At 36.8% G+C, this 25,804-nt stretch overlaps 1 long non-coding RNA gene across 2 annotated transcripts; it reads left to right on the top strand.

Moving 5' to 3' along the window:
• The first annotated feature begins 11,798 nt into the window (after nt 1–11,798).
• Nucleotides 11,799–21,865, top strand: LOC140120248 (uncharacterized). 2 transcript variants are annotated; one of them, XR_011853641.1, is made up of 3 exons: nt 11,799–11,929; nt 18,030–18,061; nt 19,862–21,865. It is a non-coding gene; the product is annotated as an uncharacterized lncRNA (long non-coding RNA). The 2 variants fall into 2 exon arrangements; XR_011853647.1 differs by lacking the exon at nt 11,799–11,929 and adding an exon at nt 16,404–16,744.
• Nucleotides 21,866–25,804: the final 3,939 nt, after the last annotated feature.

Below are 25,804 nucleotides of genomic sequence, written 5' to 3'. Positions count from 1 at the left end.
ATGCAGAAGGGACCAGGTTGTGTGTGACAGATGCTGTGACCCTGCTGCTGATTGGGCTGACAATGTGACACTGCCGACCCTATCAGCAGGACGAGAATGCTCGTCATAATGCAAAATTACCTGCTAAAATGCATTCTAGTCTTTGTCTGTGGATCTTAATTTTTTACAAAATCCACAATTAACATACTTTATGTTGGTTCCTTTCTTGTACAATCAGAGCTCTGTACACCTGCTTTGAGTAGATTCATTTTCACACCAAAACAGGTGCAAAATCAAAAAAAGGTGGTCATTTATATGCCAAACACCATGGGGGAGATGTATTAAGACAATTTTTCCAATTTTTACAGACTTATGACTTATGATTTCCAGACTTATGATTCTGCACCATAAAATGCTTGCCATCACATTTATAAAGGCTTTCAGACCTATTTTCAATTATTTTACAACTAATCTGATGAGAGGCGCGTGGCCTTGAAAAGTGGTGTGGTCAGTTGGAAATAGCCTTTCGTGGAAAATATTTTTAGACTTTATGGAACACAGTTTATAACAACTCTATGAAGGTGTAAATTAGAACACAACAGTTTTAAACCGCACCAGAATTTAACAACACAGTGATGAATCTTTGCACTGGCAGAGCCTGTGCCACATTGTTACATCTCCCTCTATAAGCCAAGAAGATAAATGTGGTACAAACTAGACTAACAAGGTGTGGGTGGTAATCCAAAGCTGCATGGAAAATCTAAAAAAAAGACACAAAATGACCTGGTAGTCTCAAAAAAAAGAATGCAAAAACACAACTATTCAGGGAGAAAACAATTAGATAAATGGATCCCTTAGGCTGGATTCACACTACGGCAGCGCGCGGGGAGAGGAGGAGGGGGAGAGCGCTGCTCACCCCCGTCCCTCTCCATAGGGATACATGGCACATGGCGTCATATGGCATGAAAAAATAGGACATGTCCTATTTTTTCACAGGGTACGGAGCAGTACGGTGGCGCACGTGTGCTGCACCATACCGCTCCCGTAGGGTGCCGTGCGCCCATTGCCGTCAATGGGGGACGTATATCGGCCGCACATACGTCGGCCGTATATACGTCCCCCATGCAGCAGTGTGAATGAGGCCTTAGTGTTATAAAGATAAGACATCACAGATATATTTTATAAAGAAACCTGCTGTGACATACAACTTTGGGAGGAATTATGACTATTCCCCCCCTTACGGTACCACCTTTATAAGTGTGGGGGCATTGCTGTGCCAGGCTGCCTGGTGCCGGTTATAGTGAAATTCTATGTCTGGCAGGGCCAGCCGCACGTTTTTACGACGGATATTGGAAGCAACCTTGGGGGTAGGGATAACATCAAGTACTGGTGCACGATGTATCACCGCTTGATAAATTTGTACCCTGTTTTTTATAACGATAACTGTTGTGACATCACTACTTTGTTTATAAAGATGACTGCAGTGACATCACAACTGTTTGTTTCAGACAAGCTATTGTGACTTCACAACTAAGTTCAAATCAGATAGCTGAAGATTTCCGCAGCAAATGTATAGAAGATATAAGTGTAACCAATGCTGAACTCTCAAGTTTCTTCAATTAAGTTGATTCTTCTGGACTCTGGAATCCCAATCAATCCCCGAATCATGATATTTAGGCGAGATAAACCGGTTTTGCTACTTTTTTATCAAGACTTCATTGAAAAAACTTGAGCGTTGAGTAGGTGAGCGGGGACATCTTATTAACTTTTCATGTAGTGTTGTGGTAGCCCAATGTTGTTCCAGTCACATTGATTGCTATATGTACCAAATTAATGGAAATAGTCAACAATAATCACAATAAAACCAAATCAATGTATTTTCTATGAGAACCACAGTTGAAAATAAATTGATAGCCCAAAATTTTCACCATATTTCAAACATATAAAAAAACTGAAAGAAGTGTAAACATAATGGATGGATGCAATATAAAATATTTAAAGTGATGTATTTTTCTAATTCCACACTCTTGACACAAGTCCTCAGAGGAATTAACAACTCAATATAACATGTAAATAAGCGACATTATTTATTCATTACAAATGTGTAAATGGATTTATGATGTCTTAATCCATTCGAAACACAACACCACATTTTCACAATTTCTGAGCCTCTGGCTCCCTTTAACTAGTTTCTGGATGTGTATCGCTATTTGTCAAGCAAGAGAGAGAAGTCATTAGTGACAGGAGCCAGGTAATTAGCATAATGTGTACCTTGGACTGCGCCAGTTTTGTTCTAAGGCTTTATGGATCTTTACCTCCACCAAAATATAGGTGCATAGTGGAGAAATGTACTTCAGCTTCTTCCTTAATCATTACTAAAGATGAGTAAATCATTCATGATTCGATTCATAGAAACTTTGATGAATTATTCAAAGGAATTGTTATGGATCAGAATGGAATAGGTTCCAACCACTGTTGTTCTAGAAATTGGACAATTGGAACAACATTGTTTCATCCAAAGTGAATCAGTATTTGATTTGGTACTGAATCAACAAATATGTTCACCCAACTTTATTTTCTACCAATGAGTTGTTATTAATATCTATAGAAACACCTGCAGATCTACACACAGTCAAGCTTGGGTTTGGACACTTTCTACAAGTCTGCTCATTGTAACTTATTGTTACTTGTCATGATTTTCTCTTTGCCGGTTGAATTGCTCTTTCTGAGCATCTATTTTATCCTGTAGTATGTGCTTATTCTTTTAGAATCTGGAAACGTGTTCGGAGACAATCTCTCTGTACCCTTATATAAAGAAGAGTCTTTCACATGAAGCCACCTAAGCAAAGGTTCCTATCCTTGCCTGTTCATGCTATTCTGTGGTTTGGTTGGTTTCCTCTCCTGACTACCCATGTATGACCCTGGATTGTTTATTAGACCATTACCATGTGCCACATATCCTTACCCATGCCTGGATATATGACCTGTCCTAAATTGTGCTGGGATGTCTTATCCTGGTCCTGTCCTGTGTCTGCTAGACTACCTGTCCCATCTGTTTTGATCATACATGTATTACCAGCCCTAGCCTCAGCCTCCTCTCATACTGTGTTCTTTCTTGCAGCATGATGGTCCAAGAGGTAGCAACCCGGACATTTCCTGCGATAATGTATCGTTTTCTGTATGAGATCAAGGGGTGCAAACCTTTGATACATTTTGATAATGCCACAATGAGTATCCCAAGTAGTCTGGTGTCACACCAATATCCTCTGTTCTGGTCAGCAGCCACCAACAACAGGTAGTGGCCTAGTGGTCCAAAAGGTGGTGGAATGGTGATCACCTGGATTAAAGTTCAGCTTTGAAGGAATGAAACCCTTGGAAACATTTTGATAACACCCTAAGGAGTATCCCTAAGTCAAACAGGTTGGGTGACACAGTTGGTCCCCACTATCTGTTACTATTACTATTACACTTATTCCCTATACTTTAAATTCATGCATTGCTTTAGTCAGCACTGATGTTGCTGTAATCACAGGATTTGTTTATGATTTTTATGCCATTCTGACCATTTTTTTTTCAAAAAATCATGGTTAGACTACAATTTACTTTCCTAGTAGTAAAAGATGAAATCTGAAGGGGTTATGCTGCTCAGGAGTTCCAAATTCTACTCCATTGTCTTTGGTTTAACCTCAAGGCTACTGGTGAGTGGACCCATGAAAATTTGTAAGCACTTGTGAGCACTCCACAAGCACACCTATTGTTCCATATGAATGTTTGTACTCTATAATGTAATATTATATTTGTATATGTCCCCTATGATTTTTAAATCACTACGGAATTTGATGGCGGTATTTAATTAAAGATTATTATCATTATTATTATTATTATTAAATTTGGGTTCAGCCGAACCCAAATTTGAAAGATCTGTTCTTCCCCCTGATCACAGGTATTAGTTTGTTAAATGCCGCAAACGGTATTTAAATCACTGAGGCCACACATGCACCAACACTAACACACTGGTGGACCTGCCTTCCTGTCAATTTATGGAGGGTCCTCACTTCTGATTACATCATCGGAGAATGATGATCCTCCCTAAAACTGGCGGTGCTCTGTGATCAGCTTTGCCGGTGACATATAAAGAGTTAAAACCCTAGATCGGTGCCAGCATTTATCGTGGCAATTACTAGTCTTGTGGGGGGGAGGGGGCAGGGGAAAGTTTTGAGCCCAAAACCTTGCAGTCCGCTCAACACTACTCAATTCGATTAGGTAGCTAATATAGGCTGAGATAATTTCCTTGATTATAAGATTTTGTTGATAAATTTGATTTTAAATCTTTAATGATAACAATGTATCAACCATGGAGAGGTCACATATAATATGATATGTTTTTGCACTCTGGAAACTAAGAGCATAATAAAAAAAAAAAAAAAAGCGGGAAAAAAATCAATAAACATTTTGAATAAATAATTTTTATTGCATTACACTTATTTAATGGAAAAATTTCAAAAATATCCCTATAGCCAAGTACTGTAAGGTTATTGGGGCTCATTTATTGAATCTTTTATTACTTACTGGTAATTTTACACTGCACTTGCCACTTTTCTTGCTGGTGACATGATGAGGGGTAGGCAGAGCTTGGACACAAAACTGTCTGAGGGCTACACCAGATCTGGTACAAAGATGACCTGAAAACTACCAGAATTATTATGTCTGTTCGTGTGGAACATCTCACTTCAACAGAACACAAAGCATAAAATTACAATTTTATTCATGTTACAATTATAGTATAAAGTGTATAAAATCAGGACAGAATTACACTTTTCATGCATGAATCAATTATTAAGAAAATAAACCTAAATTAAATTTTAATTTGTAACTTCCCCAAAGATAGACAAATAGATAATAGTTTGCTTTCTTGTTCCAGCACTGCTAATACTGTTTAGCTGCATACTCAGTTCCGGCCACTAGAGGTCGTCGGTCACCAGCTGGAACGATGTACTTGGCAGTTCCAATTTCTTTTCCCTTAATTAACATCATCACGTGATGCTTCTCATTACATTGTAGCAGAAGGATAAACCAGTCACTTAAAGCAGCTACACAAGGTGTAGGAGACACAATAGCTGTACTGGAGAGAGTGGAATAGAAATCTTCATGCAGATGAAAAAACAGAATAGAATAGTAAATCCACATAAAGGAGAAATGACTTATTACCTCCCCAACTAATAAACAGTCTGGCATAGCCATCATCAGCCACTAGGTGAGGAGGTGTCTGCTGTGGTGCTAATTGCTTTCTCTGCTCTACCTATAGGTGCAGGACTGGAGGGGGCATAGTCATTGTGTAAGCAGGCATCACCCATTGAATAATCATCATCAGCAGTGGTGGGGAGACACAGTGCACTTCTAGGAGACTATGAGAGTGCAAGAGCTGCCACACCAAGACTACATCAGAGGTGCTGCAGCATAATGAAGTATATGAATATTAAACAGGGAGGATGAGTGGAAAGAAGGGCCAATTAGCCCAGAGGCTGCCCCATTACTTCACTTTACTGTAGAAAGAAACACATAACCTCATCCTCAGCTATGGATGTAACACATAAAACTAAATCAAAGAGATAGATAGATAGATAGATAGATAGATAGATAGATAGATTACAGATAGGTAGACATATAGATACAGATAGATGTATAACATATAGATACAGATAGATAGATAGATAGATAGATAGATAGATAGATAGATGTAGATCTAAATAGAGTGATAAATAAATAAATATGAGAGATAGATAATAAAAGGATAGAAATGCAATAGATGATTATTAAATAGATATAATATATAGACAGAGAGATATATAGAAATGAGATAGATGATTAATAGAAGATAGATAGATATATAGATAGATAGATAGATAGATAGATAGATAGATAGATAGATAGATATGAGGGAGATGAATAAATAAATAAATAGATAGATTGATAGATAGATAGATCGATAGATAGATAGATAGAAGAGATAGAAGAAGAGATGCAATAGGTGATAATTATTTAGATATTAGTTATAGATAAATAGATAGATTATAGATAGTGAGATGGATGATTAATAAATGTATACATAGATGTAAATAGATGAATATATAGAGCTATATTTTCTCCTTACACCACTACATCTATGTAGTGTATAAAATAAATGGTTTAGTATATAATAAAACGTGATCCAGTGATACAATGTAAAATAAAAGAAGCATCTGGATGTTCTATGTAAAAGTTCATTGTAAAAGTTGGGTCAGACTAATAACCAGGATATCATGTGCCAGGGGTCAGCTCCCATCAGCTCTTCAATTGTTGTAAAACTAAAACTCCCAGCAAACTCGGCGACAGGGCATAATGAGAGATCTAGTGTCAGGACAGAGATACTTTTGTCTGCAGCAAAATATTATTTAATGTTTAAATCACATAAATATAATATGTTATATCAATGTGCATACGATATTTTATTGATATTTCTATTGTAATTTTATTTTGGCTCATTTGTGTTCACAACCGGGACATTCAACGGTATTCGGCTCAGCTTGTCATAGAAATATCTATATATGTTTTTGTATCACATCATGTTTTTTTATATTATTTCTTCCTTATTTCTCTTGAAATAAAAATGTTCATGACCATGTTATAATGTCATAATGCGACACATATTTGTACTTACATCAATCCTGCGCCGTTTTCTTTCATTGTGGCTCGGATTTTGCACAGGAATTTGCCCAATTTTAAAGGTTATTAGTTAAATAATTTTTTTTACCAAAATTGTCCCATTTAGGCTCAAATGAGATGTATAATTCGCATGCAATGTGTATGGATTGTCTGGTGTGTGAGAGTCGGCAGGTAGGCGGGAGGTGGATGAAAGGCTGCAGGAGCAGTAATTGGCAGCGCATTTGTATCAGGACGTCATTACACTCTGCGGTTTCATCTCAGGTTCCTGTGCGCCTTTAATTGCAGGATTTAATTAAGGAATCCATTTACTGTAGACTCAATGCGCATGTGTCCAGGAGAGCTGCAAACAATCTCCCATATCACAGACTGGAGAAAGAAAGAGTCTGCCCATGGAAGAGAAAAAAATATATGTACACTACACCAGAACGAAATTAGGAAATGTAACACCCAGAAAAGTTAAACAAATAACATGGATGGAAGGATTAACAAGAGATGGAAAGATCGAAGAGAGATGGAAATGAACGAATTTATCGATCGATAGATGATTCATAGATGGATAGATAGATAGATAGATAGATAGATAGATAGATATGAAAGAGAGATCGGTAGGTAGTTGGATAAATATTTGAACAGACACATAATAGATATATGGATACACTAAAATAGACATATGTATAAATAGATCGTACCAAATTAAATATATCTGTATATAACTGTAGATAAATAGACATAGCTTTAAAAAGAGAAATTTACTAGGTTAAATGTATTGCACACACACACACACACACTAAATGATTATGTACATAAAAATAGATAAATACATACTAATATCTAGACAATAGTTATACTAGATATAAAATATATGTGTATAAATATGTGAGAGACGTATACATTTAAGGAAACATTGATCGATAGAAAATTAGAAAGATTCTACACTAAAATTTACATATCTACACATAGATAAAAATCTAGATAAAATATATCTGTATATAAGAGATAGATAGATAGATAGATAGATAGATAGATAGATAGATAGATAGATAGATAGATAGATACCACATAATTTTTCTTCATCCGATTTTTGGAGTGCTGTTATTGCTTTTTTGGAGACTAGATATATAGGTAAAACAGATAGACAATTATTTGTAAGAGAAAATTGATGTATAACTATGACTGAGGGATAGAATTAGTAAATATAGATAAACAAGAACTGTATCTTATTTGGAATTGATATAGATAGTTCGATAGATAAATAGATCATATAAATGTAATAACACATTTACAACTGATTAATAAATGAGAATTCTTTTTTCGTGGGCCATTAGTGTCCATTTTACATTTTCATACATGACAGACACTTCATACAAAGAATCAATAACATTTTTTTCATTTAGCGGTAGCGTCAATATTGCGCTGTGTGTTTTAGCGCCTTGAGGACGCACATATAATAGAGCAGAGCTTATGTGAGGGAGGGGCCTCCTGATCACCGCCCCCTGGTCTGATGAGTCTATGGTCTCCTGTGTATTCCTCATCTACTGTACATAGAGATTAATGATGGATGATTCAGCAGGAGACATGAATGTGTAATAAAGGCTGTGTATGTGGAGTGACTGATGTGTGACAGTGACCAGGACACTGCTTGTAGTAGCACCGGTACAGGTATTGGAGTGACAACCATTGGACATTGTGTGCTGGGGAGGTGGATCTGCAGAATCTTAATCATTAAACTCAGGACCTGGAAGTAAATTGTATCTGCATAGACCCAGGCAGGAGCTGCTACTGTCACCAGGTACAGGCTGGCATGTGCATTGTGCCCAGCACTGGCATCTCATTACACACATCAATCAGAAGACTTCTGGGGGGATCCTGGGCAGTCACCCATCCTCTGGCCTCCTCCTTTCCTCATGGAGCCTATGGGCCCCATTGTAGGTGAGTACAAAGCTCTCATTGTCTCCATCTAATGCACAAACATGGCGGAAGCCTGTGCAACCTGTGGCTCTCCCTCCATGTGATGTGGTACTACAACTCCCAGCATACTCCCTGGGCAGCGCATTGTGGGTCTTGTATTTCACAGACTCGCAGACTAGTATGCTGTGTAATTTGTTTTGCATCTTATTTTATCGCAATTATATAATCAAATCTATGTTCATTTTTAAACTACATTTTTTAATCATTTTAAATAGATATATTGGATGTTTAATATACAAAGTAGATCATATACATTTATCTGATGTGTTATGTTTGTTTGACTACATTTCTTATCATCTGATCTATTACATTATTATTTTTTATTATTTTATTATTACATTATTTTTATTTATTATTACATCTATGTGTATTTTTATTTATTATCTCGTTATAAAGATATCGCACACAGATACAGAGAAAGACAATGAAAAACCCCCAGAAAGATATGCAGATAAATAGATAGATGATAGATAAGTAGATAGATACAGTAGATGATTTATGATAGCTAAGTAGATGCAGAAGATAAATATATATATTGATATATTGATAAACAGATAAATAAACAGTAGAAAGATAGACAATAAATAAAGTAAATAGATACTGGATAGTTAAGTAGATAGACACAGAAGATAGATATACTGATACAGTGGATACAAATACAGTAGATACAAATACAGTAGATAAAAGATGGATAATTAGATAGATAGATAGATAGATAGATAATGTCTAGAGTCATCGATAAAATATGAAAAAATAGACAAATACAGCAATGGACGAAAGTAATGTGAAAATTGATGGTTAAATAACAACTACATAGATAAAAGGTAAACTATGGATAATGGATAATAAAAAGATATATCCACCAGAAGATAAAGGCAGATAGGGGAACCGCAGCATTTACTATTGTACAATTTCCCCCACACATAACATTTTCCTTCTCTTTTGCTGTGATTTGCATTATTCTTCTTCTCCCCCCTTTCCTCACCAGATAGAAGTGAAGTTGGGTGTTCTCTCTCCAACACACATCTTATCCCACTCACATGATGAGGAGAGGAGGAGACTACACGGCGCCTGAAGGGTTAATCATTTCTCATCTCCCATTAACCTTTATGGGACTAATGAGAAGAAATAACAATAAAGTGATCCCTTGTCTCCTGGTGGAGCTTTGTTGTCTGCACTATATACACATAGAGTACCCATCAGAGCTGCCAATGTCAGTCTGCTGGTGCCCAGCCTAGAGCTGGGGGTGACGTGTATGTCCTTAGTATGTTCACGTTAATGAAATGCAATAAATATGACTAGGTACATGTCAGATGTGTCTGGAAAACAAAAAGAATTTCTACACTAAGATAATTAACATTAATTTACACCGCAAATACCAGACTCCATATTTTATTCCACTTATCTGTGGGGGGATATAGTATATACTGTGTGTGTGATGGGAGAATATTCTGGGTACTGTCATAAAGCATTAATATGGACAGATCAGAAAAAAAAATATGATTTTGTTTCTACAATATTACAAAAAATTATGAAATGTTGTCTACAGTGACCCCTCATTAATCTATTTCTGGTGCCCAATACCGCAACACTGGATGAGACTAATTCTCATCTATTAATGGTCTGTGATGAGTAGAACCAGTCCTGGTTAGTGCCCACTGATGAATCCTCACATCTCCGATAGAAGCCAAGAATATTCTGTGCACCTGCACTCACACTCTATCCAAACCTTCCTGACTATGTCCAGCAGATGGCGCTGTTCTCCCATAACCAGACAGACCCCAGAAACTGCTCTCCCCAATAATAACCCCCCCTCCATACCCCAAGCACCGGTGCCATTCACCAGTCACCCGCTGAGTCCATATCCAGGCAATTATTTGCTTCAAGCCCATAAACGCTACAAGCCCAAGAATCGACATGAAGCAGAAAAGAATTGCAATTTTTTCGATTTTTTTTTATTATTCTAATTTTTTATTATTATTTTATTTGAATTTTTTTTTATGAAATGGAAGAGTGGTGATAGTGATGGTGGCATATTATAACATATTACACAGAAGGAAAGGAGACAGATTGGGGCCTGGAGAACTACAATAAGGAGAGAAAAAAAACTGTAAACTAAAATTCTACAACACGGAAAAAGATAAAGAATATATATATATATTACAAAGACAGACAAATTATATATAAGATTATGTGAAATGAGGAGGTAAAATAATTACATATAAGGACGGTCAATTATATGTATGTAGATATATAGTACAGATAATGTTACTCAGCGATAAATCTAAATAAACAGATATATAAATTATATTAAACACAAACCAAATATCACTCATACCTCTACTTTATGACTATACCGCAGTGTGGGACAGTATTTGGCGCACATTCCTCTTCCTAAATTCCCGGTGACCTAGCAACTTCCCCTACTCTGCAGCGGGTCATTCATTCCTATAGACTGTATTTTAGCCGCCGAATCTGAATATTCCCCAATTGTCCTCCACCCCCCTCTTTATACACTGCGCTGTTATCTACTGGATATTTTTGACGAATTTAAGTGGGGATTCTTTTGTAAAAATCGGTGTCAAAATTAGCGAGTTTAGGACCAAATGTGTGTTATTTTATAGAGTTGCGTTTGGGAAGAAAATTTTTGTTGCGTTTCTTTTCTATATTTGCAAATACATTTGTATTTGGTAAAATGTTTATGAATTCTAATGGAAACAATGGTAAATATAGAAAAAGAAAGGAAACATATAATATAAGGTATAGGAAAAGATCTAGATACACAGGATAATGGAAATATTAGACATTTTATCTAGATAGATGGAAGGAGGGATGATTGGATTTAGGATCTAGTGTATTGTGTATACAGCTCAGTGCCCACACAGGAAGGTGCCCACAATGATGGCAGCTAGATGGGCACTGTATGGAAGAAGTGCAGGAGTTTGGGCTATTGGGTTGGTGAATAGTGTAGCCTTGTCTGCCAGTTTTCGGGTGTTTAGAAGTCAGGTGTTTGGAGGGATGAAACTCTTATTCAAATGCCAGTCACCAGGGCTGTGATTCGCAGGCAGAGTCTGGCAATGGATAGGAGGAGGGAAGGAGGGAAGGAGGGAGGAGGGCAGGGGGAGACAGGAGAGAGGGGGAGCGGGTTCAGGCACCGCCAGCACTACATGCAGAATGGGACATAGCTGTGGCCCAGGCAAATAGGGCACAGGCCCAAAGAGACATGCCCAGGATACCCAGCAGTGTGTGCCAGCTCCACCAGCCTCCACCGACCCCCGCGGTAAGCAGTGCCATCTGTGTGTCTGTCTGATGTGGGGGCACAATAATTGGGGTTCACATGGGAAATTCACCTGACAGCAACAACACACTTGTACATATGTATCACCCAGTACAATGTTACCACGTATAGGGATATACTATTACTCTTCTTCTATTTATCTCTCTACATAGACAGCTATTATCTGGTTATCTATCTATCTATTTGTCTAGATGTCTATTTACTTATCTAATATCTATCTATCTATCTATCTATCTATCTATCTATCTATCTATAATCCAACTATCTATAGTATATATATATATATATATATATATATATATATATATATTTATTTATCTATCTGCCTATCATCTATCTATCTATTTATCTATCTATGTATCTATCTATATATCTATATTTTTACACAGAATTATATAAAACTCCATCTATATGGAGATCACCCATATAATAACCTAACACATTAGATGACATTTTATTTTTAGTATATGAGTAAGTATATCTCCCAGTCACACACCTTCCCTGGTGTCAGCACCCTTGCTCTGTATCTACATATGGATATACATTTGCATGGGACTATTTGGGGAGGGACATCGTACCATAGTAGTTATACAGGTATGACACTGGCATCAATGACAATGCGCTACCTAGGTATTCTATTTTACCCATACCCATAGCCACAACTACACAATCATATAATCTACATTTATCATATGGAAAAATGTAGCAGTGCTGATATGGTCATTTTATACTGTATTATCTGTGGATTTCCATGAGACTGCAGGTAAACCTGGGTGCACAAGATGGGAAATGGAACATTAAGATGCACATAAGAAGCATGTATATATATATATATATATATATATATATATATATATATATATATATATATATATACATATGTGTAGTGGGCAATATGTGTAGTAAAATAATTTACAATCGGTGTCGCATTTATTTTGCAGACCTTGTATACATTCTACACAGATAGATAGACAGTGAAGGATCCCATCTATAAAATATATACATATATATTATACATATTTATACCTATCTCTACCAATATCTGACCAGTCATCCAATGTATTTTAGCTTCTCTGCATAGTTTCCATTAAAGTGATGCCACATCAATAATAAATTATTCTATGACAAAGCCAGAAAGATGCAGATTAGCTCCTGCTACAGACAGAGGAGCTCAGATTAGGTGTTTTAATATATCAAAAATAAGAAATGAATAAAATGCAAATCTACCTTTACATATGCATCAGTATTTATACATAATAGAGGCTGGCAGCAGCAGCAGCAGCAGGAGGAGGAGGAGGAGGATGAAGAGGTTATTATTCAGCACCATGGACAGCCACACACACACAGGCAGACACTGGGCTTCATCTTGGGCTTTTCTTGCCTCTTGCTTTGTTTCTTGTATTTAGATAGATAAATACATGGGATCAGGTAATGAGCAGGGTGGCAGCCATCTCCAGAGCTCAGCACCATTAGCATATATTGTTTTTAATGCCCTGATTTCCTTGATGTATGTAAATGTAGCCTGGGCGGTGACGTCAGTGGATGTGACCTCCTGGAGGAGCTGAGAGTGGAGGCTGGAGGAGAGGAGGCTGAGCCTCATCCTCACACAGGGAGGGAGAGAGGGAGGGAGGGAGACACTGGAGCACTACCTAGTGCAGGGTGCATGCTCTCATACACACATGTGTCATGTATGTGCATGTATACACTAAGATCATCCCACACTGCTCAGCCAGAACAGGGAAGGGATGACTTCTGCAAATCTGGAAAATTGTCATTTTTTTATTGTTGGAAATGATTCACAACGCAAAACCTTATATAGTCAGCATATATTAGATCTTACCTTTATGTCCTGTATATCTTCTTACAATGTATTGTTCCCTGTAGGCAGCCATATTAGACAAGGGAGAGGCTGCATATAATGGAATTACTCTTTATTTGCACATTAACCCTATACATTTTAATTTATGGCATCATTAGATACATTTATCTACCTATCTATCTAACCATCTATGTATCTATGTATGTATGTATCTATCATCCATCCAGTTTATATCTATCAATCTATATCTATCTATCTATCTATGTACCTATCTGTCTCTCTTTCATACATCATATATATATATATATATATATATATATATATATATATATATATATCAGTTATCTACCTATGTACCTATATCCTTGCTGGTATACAAGCCTAGTTGTGTTACCAATATGTTAGAGTTATACAATATGTATTTTTTTTCTTAATTTTGAAGGGTTCATTTTTGCAATAGTAAAATATACACTACTCTATGTTATGGCATTATGATTTCTGTCGGTATCTACACTTCTGTGATAAAGACACCTAAGAATGAAATCAACACAATGAAAGTAGCCCAGTGGGTGTCTTGTTGAATTTATTAGCTGCACCAAAAACTATTAATGTATATGAATATATATTAGATATTATATGATAGATAGAAACAAGAATGCACCACATAACTTTACTAGTAATCCAGGAGTGCAAACGATATACACATTCATCTCTCCTACACCAAAAACTAAACAGTCTATAATATTTTCCTATTTATTAAACGTGAATACGTTTAATACGAGCTTTATATTAAATTTTACAATTTTTGTGATGTAAGTTGTAACTTTATTAAAAGAAAGAAAATCAGTTCCTTATAGAAATGTATATGTACAAACATATATATAGATATACATCAGATATAAACAGGTAAATATGTAGGTGGTGAGAATTGCTAAAAGTGGGCTGCTTGGAAGAATAATCGAGGATTTTATATAATCCATGCGTTAAAAAGTCACAAAAATTGTATGAGAGAGCATTGCCTTCAGGTACAATGTGCACACACACAAACCTTCACCATTGCTGTATCTCTAGAGTTCTGCAGATGTAAAATACATACAAACATACAAACAACACAATTCCTACATATCAAGTATTTTGTGGATGCAGTGTGCAAACTTATACACGATTGCTATATCTCTAGTGTTCTGCAGTGGTGCACATTGCTTTCAGATGCAATAGAGACACAAAAATATCAAATTCCTACATCTCTACAGTTCTGCAGATGCGACGTGCACACACATTTACACGATTGCTAAATCTTTAGTCTTGTGCAGTGAAGTGCATTTTCACATTTCCACAATTACATCTCTAGCGTCCTACGGATATAATGTGCTCACACTTTTACACAATCCCTATATCTATAGTGTCCTGAAATGTGTTCTCACATTTACACAATTCCTATATCTCTAGTGTCCTGAAATGTGATTCCACATTTACTCACAATTCTTATATCTCTAGTGTCCTGCAATGTGCTCACACAGTTACTTAATTACTATATCTCTAGTGTCTTGCAGATACAATGTGCTCACACATTTACTCACAATTCTTATATCTCTAGTTTCCTGCAATGTGCTCACACAGTTACTCAATTACTATATCTCTAGTGTCTTGCAGATACAATGTGCTCACACATTTACTCACAATTCCTACATCTCTAGTGTCCTACAGATACAATGTACACACACATGTACACAATTCCTATATCGCTAGTGTCCTGCAGATACAACATGTACACACATTTACAAAATTCCTATGTTTCTGGTGTCTTGCAAATACACTGTGCACACACACTTACACAAAGCCTCCACCCCTAGCTCTGTGCACTGTGCCTTGTCTTGTACAGAAACGCAGTGTGGAAATATTCAGAAGTTGTTGGCGTCTCCCTGAGTGTGAGTGCACACTCAGAGACAAATCCCTGGTGCATCTGTGAGCTTCATTCTGCCATTTGCACATATGAATATTCTATGTTCAGAGCCCTCACATTCACAATCCTCTCCCTCTTCCTTCTCCTCTTCTCGCCCTGTCTCTCTCATTATCGCCTCCCTTCACTTCTCATTAACAGTCACAATCTTGAAGCCAATTTAAATTTGCTCCAGTCATACCCCCCTACACCTCCACTCACCCCCCCTCCCATCCCCTTGTCATTTTCTCCCACGGACAGGTCTAAACTCGCCTATAACTCATCACAGGCTCACAGTCATCTCAGGAACTTGGTCCTACTTTACATCAATACGGGGGTTAACCCTGTCAGTGCCACCAGAAAATATTAAGTATATAGGTGAATACTATATATATATATATATATATATATATATATATATATATATATATATATATATTAATAAAATATTTGGGCACGCAGAGAGCATGCTCACAATGTAGTCAGCCTGAGTTGTGCCCTAACAAAGGAGGCGATAAATCAGTGGCTATGCCATGTAAATCTCTGCTGTGCTGCCCCTCTATGCTGGAGTCTGGCAGCAGTGATCTTCTAGTGACCAGACATTTCCAATTTGTTCCGTCTGCCACATGAGGACTATGAGAGGGGCTGGAGCAAATTCATTATCTGTGACAATGCTGGAACTGCAAAAGACCGTGCCAATGGCCTGGACAATGGGGCTTCAGTTCACCACTAACAAAAGAATTAGGGGGGAACTGGTTGGGTTTCAGAGCACGTCCTCCTCAGCAGAGAGGGCTGGACTAAGACCTTGTCCAGCCCCCCCAAAAAACTTACAGACCCCTTCTCTAGAACACTTCACTCTCCAGCCAGTGTTTATTAAGCATATATCTCAGGGGGGTACCCCCTCCCCCCCACTTTTTTTTTTGGGAATGACCTAAACAACAACTCTACAATAGGATTAAGCTGCATCTCTCATCGGAGGATCATTTACTGTGTGCATGGGATGTTTTATTCTTGCTGATGGTGAATGGGTCTATACACTGTAAGTACATTTTATTCTTCATCCAGGGACAAGTTCATTCTCAGTTTACTTATTATTTAATGGGAACTTTCACAGGATATCAACTTGCAGCCTGTTCTTCCTGCTTGGTACTGCTGATGTGTCCTGGCTCCTGGTAACCAGATATTTGGGGATGTTCCACTGTGGATTATTCCCTGTACTCTGCTCTGGGCTTTGCTAATTGATTGTGTCTTCATCAAGGCAGACCTGTTGCTGGGATCTGACATCCAGTTTTTAGGAAGTCGAGTAATTACTATGGTAACCACGTGTTAATTCTGATTCCTGATCAAGAGGCCTGCACTGTAACAATTCCTAGTTTATTGCTCTGGAGATCATCTGACCTGATATGACATATTATAAGCCACCAATCAGTGTTCTGGAGCCAAACTTTAAATTGCATCCAATTAAATTTGAACTACTACTATCCCCATCATCCTCATTCTCTCATCAACAATACATTTTATTTTTTTTAAAAAGTACAAAAAAATGAAAGTATTTATTTTTTGATCTTTTTAATTTTCTGAAGCATAGTCGAATAATAGACATTACATTGAAATTGGAAATGCATTGAATCCCCTTGTGTCTGTAATGAAACAAATGAGCAAATCTATATGATATTAATTACATGTTCTTGACCTTTTCTGCTCTGTCGTGCTCAATGCCAAGTTCATTGCTTGCTGTAAATAAGACAGAGCTGGAGCTCACTAAGCCCAGTGCAAGGTTGTGTATCAGGCCTAGACTTTACCCACAAGCCTTGTCTGATATATGGACAAATCCTCAGCTCTCACACATTGAAATGTAGATATGGGACTGCCATGATTATTTTTATGAATATTAGTATTATTAATACAAGCTTGAAGTGAAACATTTATGTTTCTATAAGGGATAGTATTATTAATAGTATTATTAATATCGTGACAATATATTTTCCAAACCTTTTCCAAATATATTTTTATAAACCTTTAGCTATGATCTAAGTGATTAGGGTTACCTTGAGTTTATTTCGGGAGTAATAGGGATTGTCACGATTTTCATCAATGTTTATTCATATTTTATTATTTCATTTGATACTTTGCTGTTTTATGTTTGAATATCGAACAAGCAGTTGTATATATATATATATATATATATATATATATATATATATATATGTACACACATACATATGATTGATATATAAGGATACTGAAGGAAAGATAAATAGATAGTTCTGTGCGATGTGGTGTTATTAGCCAAAAGCTAAAACCTAAATATTTTTTTCTTCCAGTAAATATTGTGGACACGGCTCTATGTTCTGAGGTAAATATTATCCCTTTATATAATTTGTTTTTGCAATATTTTTGAGATGCATGTGTGATACAGCCTTCATCTGTGTATACAGCAACACGAAGATGGATAGACAGAATAGATAGATAGATAGATCTGAGATAGATAGATAGATAGATAGTTAGATAGATAGATAGATCTAAGATAGATAGATAGATAGATAGATAGATAGTGATAGTTCTATGTGTGATAGTTCTATGTTCATATGTTTTGAGGCACTATATAGCAGTGCAGGTAATTTGTATTCTGTGTATATCTTTTTATAACGTATGAAAGAAAGGTAGATAGATATAAATGCAGGTGTAGCAGATGATGCCAGTAGCATTATAAAGCAGCGATATAGACGTTTCTTGTGACGTCACATAGAGGAGCCAGGCCTTTATGATCACATAAACATCCAATACTATCTGATTAACCCTTGATGTCCAGCATTACAGCATTCATATATGACCAGTGAGACAAGATAGGAGAAGAAAATGCTGCAGGTTTAGTGCAAGCCTTTATGTAAAATCACACCTAATAAGGCTTCTTTATCAGGAGGCACTATAGTTTATGTATTAGGCCAATTTCATAAATATTTTTGGGCTAATGTTACAATGACATGTTGTGATGTAAATATGTTCCTGGCAGAGATTGTATTCCAGAAAAGAAGCCTGGCAGCGTTTTTAATTGTGTTTGGGATACTTCATTATTACATGATACCCCAACCCCCCACTATTTTGCAGGTGAATACATAATGTCAACCTATGTGTAAAGTCCATTACCTTATATAATAACTAGGCAAGGCCACAGGGGGATTGGCTGCATTGTATACACTGTAATAGCAGCAGTGACAATGCTGGACTGGGAGCCAGCTAACAATATCATTACTGGCAGTAGCTGGTTTGAAAGGATTTGTTCATTTTTCTGTATTAAATATAAAAGTTACATATGCCTATTAAATTATAAGAATGTCATGGAACATATATACATATATCAGCAGCCAGCATGTATCTGCTGTGAGATTGCATTGCTTTTAAGTGACCGTATTCTATATTTTTAAGTATGCACATAAATTATTATCATTTATAATGCTATTTTGGTTATCTTAGCTCCACTAATGTTAAAAAAAATTGATATTTGCAGCTATGATCATGCAGTGCCCTTTCTAGTAATAGACAGTGATATCCACCTATATATTTTAGTTGTGGATCCCTGTTGCAGTCTGGCATTGCTTAGATTGAGTCTTTCGGGCAGTCACATTGGCAGGGCATAGTGTCACTATAATACATGTATATATATATATGTATATGTTTGTGTGTGTCTGCCCATAGGGAAGTGGCATTGTAATGACACACTGACTCACTGCGGCTCACAGCTCTGATTCCCAGTCTGAAACAAACAAGGCCCTGGCTTTAAGCAAAGGCAACCTGCCTCCCATCTTCATTGCACTGCACGTATGTGCAGAGGAGAGATGCTGGAGATTGGGTCCCTGGAAGGGGGAGCCCTGGGCAGCTGTGCCAGGCTGCCAGGGTCTGGGCACACAATCCATAGCTGTGGATGGAGGATCTGGGAGCTGTCCAGGAGCTGCTGGTGCTGATCACTCATGCATATCAATAGCCGTGCACTTGAGCTCTCCCTTCTCCTCTCCTCTTCATGACATCATCATTACCTTGGTCTCCTGCTGTCCGGGACCTTTGACCTTGCCGGGCTGGTCCACATTTTTTTTTGGCAAATGAAAAGCCCCCTCCAACCCCCCTCCCTCCAATGATGGCCCTTTTCTCCTTTTTTCAGACAGCAGCAGCAACAGCAGCAAGGCAGCAACACTGCATCTCCTTCTTCTTCTTCTTCATGTGAATCCTGCAAGGAGCTGCCCCCCTAAACATACACTATACTATGAGCTGCCACCATTTGGGGGAAGAGAAAAAGCCCTGGCATGCATGAGACAGGAGGATCAGGAGCAGACCATTGAATCATCTTGTCACGTTGGACTGGAATGGGATTTTGTGTCTGTGGAGGACCCTATGAAGCCTTTACATCTTCATATGGGAGTATGAAGCAATTTACAATGCAAATAGAGGCCTGGAAAGGGATGGAGGCTGCCCCTTGCACCTTGGGAGCTGCTGCTGGAGGTTGCTGCATCTATTTGGTGATTATCATGAAAAGGAATAACTCACCAGGAGGAAAGTTGGGGATAAACTTTGATGGCAACAGATCCCTATGGTTGGTTATGGAGCTGATGGCAGGGGATGAGCAGTGTGTTTGCCTAAAAGGATTCTTGTTACCACCAGGCACTGATTCCAGGGAATGTGGATATCCTGACTGGACCTCGTAGACTAGAAGTGGTTGTTATCTTTGGTTATCTAGCTGTATGAGTTTATCGCTTTTCATAAAGCTAGATAACCGAAAGTAAAAACTCCTTCCAATACATCTCATCATATAGGAGGGACTGATGGGAAAAGGACTGATCCAAGTGCATATATTAAAGGACCTATAACTGTATAGATTTTATATAGACCTCATGATGGGAGAATTGTGGACCTGGTTTTATTTGCAAAGCCTTCATGGAAATGGATGGTAATGTATATGCAACTTTTGATGCATTCATTTTTGCACCCTTTCATTGCCAGGACAAGGTGGAGGGGGTGGGAGATGTAGGGGGAACCAGTCATGGTTTTAATGCATCCTTTATAGAGAGAACTCTGAAGATATACAGATATGTGAATTAATTGACTGTGCCTCCTATAAAATAAGGGAGAAACAAGAAAATAATTAATGTGGAGCTAAATACACACATGATCATATACTTGTATATATCCATATGTGCTGACAATAGGCAGCACAAGTTTTGGTCGTATTAATTTGTAGCCATATTGTTGCCAGGGATATAACAAATATAACTACAATGGAATCTATTTATTTGTACACAATGGCTATAACATATATTAAAAGAAGCTTAATATCTCTTCATTTTGCAGGATATTACATATATTAATGGATGCTATTTATTTATACACTATGCAGGATATAAAATATATTAAAAGAAGCTTAATATCTCTACATTTTTCAGGATATTACATATATTAATGGATGCTATTTATTATACACTATGCAGGATACAACTTATGTTAAAAAAGCTACATATCTCTACATTTTACAGGATATGACCTATATTAATGGATGCTATTTATTTATACACTATGCATGATATAACTTATATTAAAATAGTTACATATCTACATTTTGCAGGATATAACCTATATTAATGGATGCAATTTATTTTATTATGCAGTCAGATTGTACATTGACTTTATACTCCTTTTGTACCACTGGGGAATAAATATTCCTATTAAATAAAATAGACAAAGAGCATGAAAATATACTTTATGGCTGAATATGTTCTTATTCTATAAAAAAAAATAAAACATCACAGAGCAAAATCATGGTCAGATGAAATCATGGGAATGAGGGCCCTGCTCGCAAGAGCTTACAATCTATGAGGCATGCTTGTGTCTTGGAAGGGGGTCTCCTTGAAGAGCTCAGTGGAGCATAAAGACATGATAGAGAAGAGATCGCCATCCCCCTTGTCAGGGTGTTAAAGTGTCCTGTCTTACTTTGCTTCTAGCATTGGGAATGAGGGTGACATTTGGGCCCACGTGTGCCCCTTGGCTGCTCTCCTATGCCCTTGTTGTTGTGTAAGCTTGGGCAGATCTATCCAGGAGACAGCTCTGGCATCCCAAACTGAAATAATTAGGACGTAGACACAAGTGACAAAAATGGAAAGGGGAGGAGATAGATAAAGAAGGATGGGAGGGGGTGTTGGGGGGGGGGGGGCTGTCTTGCCTAATTGATTCGGTTAAACGGAATGCAGGAGAGATGTGAACGGCTGGACGCTCCTATTCCCACGCTCAGGGGCAAGTGGCAATGCCATGCCCCGGCAGCCTGTGACAGGAGGGGGTGGGGAGGTGACACACAGCAAGGGCTCATCCTAAAGCTTAAGAAAGTGCAGGCATTTCCCACCCACAGCCATCTGCAGGCTCCCCAATGAGAGCACCAACTGTTTAGCAGCAGCACACTGTCTGCATTTTGTTTGTTTAATAACCAGTAAGATATTTAGATGCCGAATTTATCATTACATCCATCATATACAAACAATAAGAATAAATGTGACCCTGGATGGTAACCAAACATTAACATAATAAATGCAAAAAAATAAATAAAATAACTACAATGGATCATTGAAGCATTGTGCAACATTTCTATTCAAAGGCAGTGGTCTTAGTTTTGGATATCCTAAAATATAAGGTTATTATCATACTTCATATTTTCCTGCAATTTATTTCCTGGTATATTAAAGATGTAAAGGCATATTGTGGAAAGTATTATATATTATCAGGGCAGGAGAGACACAAAATGTTATTATGATCCACTTAGCTGTGGAAATAATGATATGCTCTGGGTGGGGGGTTTTAGGAGATTTTCTAGGTTATTTTGTTATTTGGATTTGTGGGAGAGGTTATGTGATAAGGGCCATAAAACATGTGTGCCTGTGTGTGTGTGTGTATATATATATATTTTTTTTTTTTATAGTGACTATATATATATATTATAGTGAGTATATATATATATATATATATATATATATAATAAAATAGAGTATATATATATATATATATATATATATATATATATATATATATATATATATATATGTGTGTGTGTGTACTTGGCCCTATCCATCTATTCATCCATACACACACAGACAATTTATACTTGTAGCGTAGTATAAATATATAAGTTAAATATATATTTACATGTAATATATATAGTGAGCCTTATATATATATATATATATATATATATATATATATATATATATATATATAATCTTACCAAGGCCCTATTTTCTCGCCATATACATCCATAGACTCTCACACACACACAATTTATATTATAACGTGCTGTCATAATAAATTGTCCTGCATAGAGCCCACATATTCAAGTGCTGGGAAACTAAACTGGAAGACACACAATTATGACAACATGAGGTCTATTTATCAAAGTCTTTGCGTTTGCAAAATGAGGCCAAAAGGGGAACAAATGCTGCCTTTGGATTGATCAAAGAACTAAAATCCCATTATCATTTGAAGCAATAGAGTTCATTAGGTAATGTGTCTTTATGTTATTCCAAAAAAAAAAGGAAAATGAAAAAAAGAACACAACACAACACAACACAATAAAAATAATGTGCACAGCATCCTAGAGAATAATGAGGGCAGAGCTATAAGAGCTCAATGGATCCTTACATCAGCTCATGATTTAGTCAGATTCAGGACAGATGTATAGATCTCATCCCAGCCCCAACCTGGTCCTGTCCTATGGCACATTTGTATTTTCATCCAATTGTCTTTGATAAAGGTTAAGAAACACCCTATGAATGTGGGCATCATGTAGGGCTAGTAAATAGATGCATACTAGATTTCCTCTTACAACTTGCTGTCTTGTAGAATTGGACTTTATTAAACCTAATTTGATATAAATCTGTTTTTCAGTTTTGAACCGACCCTTAAATATGTCTTTTATAATGTGGTGAGCAAAAATTCTAATCATTTCTAGGAATTTTAGCCTTTTAAGCCAACTATATTCTTTTTCAATAACATTTACAATAATTATATGTATTGCTATACATGCAATATATCTATGCAATATATACAATATATACAGAGCATTGTGTGTACCCATTGTAGCGATTTGTGCAAATGATTTTGTAAATTCTTGATGAAAATTGTGTCTGCTTGGAAGTAAATTACATATAACATTATATACATCTCTCTCTCTCTCTCTCTCTCTCAATATATATATATATAGGAAAGAAGTAATTAATTTTACTATTATATTATTAGATTATGGATTTTTCTTGACCATATTTAGCCATACTATAAGTGTACTAGCTTAATGCTTGTTCATTATGGGCCTAGTTGTTATGTCGTTTTATGGTTTTTCCTACGAATTATCTCTTACTATTATCTCTCTTGTGTTTATGATCTAGATACCTAAATGCTGTATGGCTTAGGGTAGGTTTGCAGAATCCTACTAGGCCAGGCTGACTATAGACATAATCTTTGTAATGGATGTAGATAAACAATGCAATGTTGTCTGGCTGCCCCATAAATTATCATAGTGTTTATTTAGGTGTTGTGTACAGCACAATAAAATATTGGAACAATCCCTAGTCGTAAATATCTATAACAATGCACAATAATGGACAAAGACATATATTCTGTCCATTACAGAATATTCATTTCAGAAAAAAATATGACTATGACAAAATGTAAAGGATTCCGACTGATCCTTTCTGTATTATTGACGTATGGATTATCAGTAATGATTGATGTCACATCTATAAGAGTATTGTTATGTGAGGCAGCTCCTAGACATGAGATCACTTCTATACATGTGCTGGCTGATGTATCTACACATCTAATCCTTTTTCTGAAGAAATAGATAAGATCTATCTTATGTAAAGGTGCCCCTATAGTCATTGTCCATATGCAGGATTATTCTCGGAATATGTAAAGAAATAATCTCTGGCTATGTAGTGATTCATGTGCAGACTCCAGGCTTTGGGCCTAGTCCAAATCAAACAAAAGCTCATACATACAAAGCCACATGGCACAGAGCCCCTCTCCTAATAATAATCTGGGGATATTACTACTCAATGGTGACTCTCGATCGTCACAGTAAAACTGAATTCTCTTTTTTTTTACAGCCATATTTTCTTTGTACTGAGTTGTTTAGAGAATGCGGTCTCTTGGTGACTGTGATATCTTTGTACTGTATATATGATGATTGTGTACATGTGCCCTGTACCTTTCAGTACATGGACTCTAATGTCCATTTGAAGGCATTATTTACATTTTTTTTAATGTGTACGCTAAGATAAAACGTTTATTCAAATGATTTTACCGCCACATTAGGACAAATTAAGAATTACTGTTATTAATTTAGACAGCTAGGCCATCGGATGATGCTCCAGACAGAGTGGCTCGTAGAGTTTGCCTCTTCTTGACACTCTACTGTATTTTACCTTTTTGCTTGGCTTTTGCTTGGATTTTAGCACACTCCATTAATGCAGCTGCCACCTTTTTGAACCCTTTATCTAGAGACTTTGCAAAACTGTTTAGCAAAGTGTCTAAAATCTAAAGAAATAACCTGGGGCATAGCTTGTAGGCCAGTCTTTGGTGAAAAGTGCTCCACAGTTCCTATTGGAGTTGAGCAAATCTATAAGTTGGTTCATTGATTCGGTACAAAACTGGTGTTTTTCCGCCACCAATTTTAATACCCAATCTTTTCTGATTTGCCTTGGGTGAATCTTTCATGGAAATTTACGAAGGCAGAGGGGCGAGCAAAAATGTAAAAATACATAAAATAGTGATGAAAGAGGCCAAATTCACACTACCATTCAAATCTCCATTCCTTACCTTCTCTGCCATTAAAAAAGGTAAAGAATGGCGGTTTAACGTATCAGTTAAAAATCCCATTGACATCAGTGTATATTTTATGGCATCCGTTGTGGTCAGTTTGGCAGGTATCCATTATCCATGCATTTTATTTCAAAAGGAGGAAAAATACTGCAGCCAATGTAATTTTTTCTGTCTAAAAAACGCATGAATAACGGATTCCTGCCTAAGCGGAACATAACAGATGACATAAAATTTACATTTTTAATTGGATTTT

The sequence above is a fragment of the Engystomops pustulosus genome, chromosome 1 (genome assembly GCF_040894005.1).
Source record: "Engystomops pustulosus chromosome 1, aEngPut4.maternal, whole genome shotgun sequence".
NCBI lineage: Eukaryota > Metazoa > Chordata > Amphibia > Anura > Leptodactylidae > Engystomops > Engystomops pustulosus.
Note: the sequence above shows the minus strand (reverse complement) of the source record. Positions and strands in the feature narration are given on the sequence as shown.